Below are 5937 nucleotides of genomic sequence, written 5' to 3' on the forward strand. Positions count from 1 at the left end.
AAAGAAAGGTTATGGTATTGGTATTGTGATTGAGATATGTATCCATGTGTGTCACCATTATTATGTATATTCTTGTTGGCATTGTTATCGTGCATTCACTCATTTATACATATTTTGGGATCGGGTTGCGCGCTGCAACACTTACTTGAATCGGGTTGCACGTACCACAACACTGACTGGGGTCGGGTTGCACGTTCTGCAACACTGACTATTGGATCGAGCTGTGCGCCACAGCAGGTTCATGGACTTAGCGGTCCCCTATGGGTCATGACTGTCTAGGCGATGAGAAATTCCGCCTGAAGCGTGTGTGTATCATTGCATTTGCATTGCATTCATCTCATATTTACCGATGGCATTATAATGGACTTGTTGGTTGATCTTCGGTGATATGTGTACTTGATAGTGGTTCTTGAGATTGTGTTTCGGACTTATAGTGGAATTTGAGGTGATATACTAGACTTGGTGATTTGGTACTGGATTCGATATTTGGACTGTGTTGAGTTTTATCTGATTGTGAGCATGCCTACTTTTTCAGTCTCTTTCTTATATGTATGATTTTCTAACTGTTGTCGGCCTATGATGCCTACTCAGTAACGTGGTTTTGTACTGATATTACCTTTGTTACACCTCGGAAAATTTTTCGTTGATGCACAGCGAATAGACTAACGAAGAGTACGAAGTATACGGTGTTGTAATAAGTAAGGAATGACATTTGATGACCCTAAGTGAGATTTCAAAGGCATTCGATGTTAGATGAGAAATTTGCCAAGAGAAGGCAAGGCATATGACATATATCGGAAATGATTTACGAGTAACAAGGTATCAACGACTTAATAATGTTTTGGAGAAGAGTTATAACGTCCCCTAGATTGTTAATGAGGTGATAAACAAGTGTTAAGAAGGTTCCATAAGGATTGGAGATCAAACTAAGTGACGAGAATAAGATCAGTGAACTGATGGGTTAAACGGTCGATTATACTATCTGTATAATGTTATACGGTCCGTATAATGGACCGCAAAACCATCACACTGAAGGTCCCTCATTGATGGGATTATACGGTCACTTATATGGACCGTATAAATTTATACGGACCGTATAATCTGCCGCATAATGGTCACAGAGACGAGAGGCTAAGGGGTCGATTTCACGGTCACTTATACGAACCGTATAAGTTTATACGGACCGTATAAGTGTCCGTATATTTTTCCCGACAGATCAGATTTCTAAGTTATTAAAAAGGGGACCAAGTTCATTATTTCATTTCCATTTTTCACTCCTTCTCTCTAGAACTCTCTAGAACACTATTCCCATAAAAATTCAAGAGATATTAGTGATCAACTACATCAAAATAAGTGAATCAAGTATAAGAAACCCATTAAAGTTCATCCAAGACAAGAAATCCAAGTGAAGGTAAAACTAGGGTTTTGCTCAAGTGAAGTGTTTGCACCCAAGGTTCATTCCTACACCATCTAAGGTAAGTTTTATGGTATTTCCATGTTATTTAAGGTATTTGAAAGTTGAAACACTTGGATTATATAAGGAAATAGGGAATGGGTCACGAATGTGGGAATAGTGTCACTTTTGAGTAAATGTTTGGATTGAGTCATGTTTCTTGATACATTATGATTATAATTATGTTATAGATGATATTGAGAACATGGGATAGACATTGTATATGAATGAACGTAATTGTGTGTTATGACCATGAATAGGGATGATTGGAAGTGAATTGAGAAGTAAGGATAATGTAGGTGAATAAAGGCTATTGTTATGATGTTGTGAATGTTATTATTGACGTTTGGGAGTTGATATATGATATGAGGGAAGTTGTATAAATAAAGGAGATGCTGTCCAATTTTCTCTAGCCTTAGTCATGTATGCTAAGCTATCGATTTCTAATGATAGTATAACTCTAATGAAGGTAGAAACGTGAGCATTGAAGGAGAACGTGCAAGTGATAGAATAGTTGAACGGACAGGTATGTAAGGCTAACCCTTCTTTCATAAGGCATTATTCTTTGGCCAAATCTCTATTCTTCTATGGGCCTATGATATTCTCCAAATGATCCTGTCTCTAAAAAGCTACTAAGCTTACGATCCTCGATATGTTACGATTGTACTAAATTCCTTATACGATGAGTAATCCTCTAGAGACTGATGAAATGAAAGACGATAGTAATGATGCAAAAGATGCTTATGAGCTTATATGTATATATGCCTATGTATGGCTATTATGAAACCCCGAGCCTATATGGCCGGGTAGAATATAGCAAATATGTATATATATATATATATATATATATATATATATATAATGCGCGCACACCACTGCAGTTGGGTACGGATAACCCTAAGCCTTGGTAGGGCCAGGTATGTATGACACTGAGCCTTGGTAGGGCCAGGTATGTGAAACACCGAACCTTCGTGGTCGGGTATGCTATGTAAATGCTATGTATATGATATCAATATGAGTACGAATATGCTAAATATATGCAATATATGTGATATGTATATGATATAAACATGAGTATGAATGGAAATATGACTACGAATACAAGAATGGATGTATGTACACGGACACGCAATAGAAATGGAATATCCCTATGAAAGGCAAGTAAGCGCTATGATGATGATACTACTATCTCCCATCCTATGATATTTCACATGTTGTCTATTGTGCTTTCTTATTGATGTTGATCATGCTTTACATACTTAGTACATTCTTCGTACTGACGTCCTTTTGTTTGTGGACGCTGCATCATGCCCGCAGGTGGCCGGGAGACGACTTGATCCATAGCCTCATTATTCAGGGACTACATAGCGGAGCTCCATTTCATTCGGAGCTACAACTTTTGGTATAGATTCTTTTGTGTACATATTTATGGGCACGGCGGGGTCCTGTCTCGCCTATATGATATGACATACTCTTCTTAGAGGCTCGTAGACATGTGTATATGGTTAGATGTGTTTGGCCTTGTCGGCCTATATTTTGGGATATTATTTTGTTAAGCCTCGTCGGCTTATGTACATTTATTTGGGCATAGTTGTTAATGTTGATATAAATGAATTGTCGCCCAATGAGATTAGAATGATGATGAATGAAAAGTATGATTTAGCTATGTGGCTCACCTAGATGTAATGTGAAAGTATGTTAAGAGATGCCCGGGTGGGTTAGCACCGGGTGCCCCTCGCTGCCCTCCGGTTGGGTCGTGACAACCTTGCCATACTCTTTCTATGAGTGCAAAGTACGCTGTTCGAGAGTCGTCTATTCCTCGAGGCTGATCCCGAGGCTTCCTGTCAGAGTTTTTAGGGTGAGCTTGCTTGATGGATTCTACAGACCGGAGATTCTTCTACTTACTTGTCTTTTCTATCTTCGAGACAGTATTTTTGGAGACATGTTGACTATTCTAGATTTGTATTATTAGTAGTTCTTGTACCATTCAAACCACATTTTGGGATTGATGTATTTCCGCAGTTGTAGTATTTTCTATTTATACTAGACCTATTATGCTATTATTGGGTGTATTGCTATCAGTTGTTGATTAAAGAATGGGTTAGCCTACCAAGGTGGGAAATGGTAGGTGCCCGCACGTTCCCATAGTTGGGGTGTGACATACCTCAATTTTTTTTCAAACACCCGACTTTGCTTCAGTTTACGTTCACACATCACACAAACATACATATTTCATGGTTTCACTTCCTCATAGATGGGATATGGGAGTTGGGTTACTCAGACTTCACCCATTTTGAGCAATTTCTCATCATTGCCATTTTGTCGAACAATTGGCGGGCATAACAATTTCGGATTTCAAAATCAAAATTATCCATCGAAATGCCCTCAGACTTAGTGGGGTTTCGATATACTCGTCCCTATGAGTCTTAGACCCCACCAATTTGCTCACCCCCAATCAGAATTCATTAAAAAAGATTTTCACCCAATTAAACCCTAAGTTCAACAATGGTAAACAACCAAACAGATCAACCATACCATATTGTATAAAGCGAAAGTTATTAGAGAAGTAACATACCTTTGAGTGATGACCTTGTTGATACAAGTTAATGAGTTGCAAGAGAAAAACAAAAAAAAAAATCTGGGAATAGGGTGTTATATGTATGGAAGGAAAGGGAAGTGTTTGACGGACAATTTAATTTGTGCAAAAGATTTATGGGGATTTAAGGAGAGGTTACGGCGGTGGGTGTGTGTAAGGTCGTGGGGATGGTAATGGGAGGAAAAATAGGAGTGGGTGTTAATGTTATATTGAAGTGGGGAAGTGGGAAAGGTGGGGTGAGTTTTAAACTCTTTTCAGATGTTCCGACTTGAAGTACGGTCCGTACAATTAAGTACGGTATGTATTTCTTAAATATGTACCTGGACAATTTTGTTATATCCCGCATTTTTGTACATTGGAATAATCCGGATTAACTATGATAAGTTAGGGTCCAAACCATTCCGGGATGCAAAGTCGAGACTTTTGACCTTCGATTTTATTTTGAGTCATAAATTGTGCACGAATTTGTTGGTATAGAACAATTAGGAAAATTTGGGACCAAAATTGGAGTTAATGGAAGTTGAAAATCATGCATCTTTTCCTTTGTTTGGCCGTGTGATGTGGAGTTTGGCCCACACAATTTGTGGACAATTTTAATTGGTCCAACACTTGTGTGGGCCAAGGGACACATGTATGATTCATCAAGAGGCTTAAAAGATGACTACTACTTCATTTATTCATTTCAACACTTAGCAAAAAAATCAAGAAAGTTGAAGAACAACAAGCTTGCTCTCGGCCAAGAGAGAAAAAAGTGAGGTCCAATTTTAGCCATCCAAAAATTAATTCCTTGATACAAACCCACTAAGTTGAGGTTCCTAAGTAGTGTGGAAGTGTTATTCGGGTCATCCAACCATCCGTTGTATAGATCGCAAACCCTAGGCAAAGTGTGGAGTTGAAGAAGAAAGGTAAGAATTGATTATGTTTTATGTGTTATAAAGGTTGTATGCATGTTGTAGTATGTTAAAATGGATGAATATCATGAAATATAGTAAGTTGGAATTGTGGTTGTGTGTGTAGTGCATAGCCGTGTGAGGTGTGTGTGTTGTGTGGTATTGAAGCAATGAATTAAAGTCTTGTTAGCATGTTGTGATTGTTGTAGAGTGGAGAAAGGAATGAGAATCATCTTTATATGTTGGTGGGAGGTGTTGGCCGAATGTAGGCCATTTATGTAACAAGAAGTGAATCGTTATCGCTTAATGTTTTAGTCGTCGTCGTTATGAATTCTATATTGGAAATGAATGTTTAATAACTCAAATTGATGTTGTAATTGTTGCGGACTGATTTGGAGATTATTGTACATTTAATGTAATTTGTATATTGATGAGAATGGCATTGTTAGAATGTGAATTGTGGATGCAAATCATGATTTGAAAATGAGGAATGTGTTAAAGTGAGGTTCTCGGTTTGGGGATCAGAGCTCGGGTAGATTGGAGCAATTTTTGGATTGTTGGAAATGTTGTATGAATTGATTGGAATGTCTTTAAATATGGTTGGTATGGGTTCGGGTTAGTATTTGAATGTATAAGCGTCGATGTTGGCTTGAAGGTAAGCCGTTGAATTGAATTTATGAATATTGTTGAATGATGAAAAAGAGAGCTATTAATGTTGTATTGCCTTTCGGATTGCTTATTAATGTTGCTAGGTTGGTTGTTGTTGTTATACCCCGCGTTTTCAGAGCATGAGTTTGACATGTACCTCATCGTAGTAATGGGATGTTTTGAAAGGCACAAGCCATGGAGAGTACGTAACGACGAAGAGAAAGGGTGAATTACGATCTCGTAAGTCGTAATCGGGAAAGAATATTTTGAAACACGGTAACATGACCATTATTAGTGTAATAAGTGATAAATATCATGTATGGAGAATTTTAGAATATTTCGAGATTGAG

The sequence above is a fragment of the Lycium ferocissimum genome, chromosome 8, assembly GCF_029784015.1.
Source record: "Lycium ferocissimum isolate CSIRO_LF1 chromosome 8, AGI_CSIRO_Lferr_CH_V1, whole genome shotgun sequence".
In the NCBI taxonomy this organism is placed as follows: domain Eukaryota; kingdom Viridiplantae; phylum Streptophyta; class Magnoliopsida; order Solanales; family Solanaceae; genus Lycium; species Lycium ferocissimum.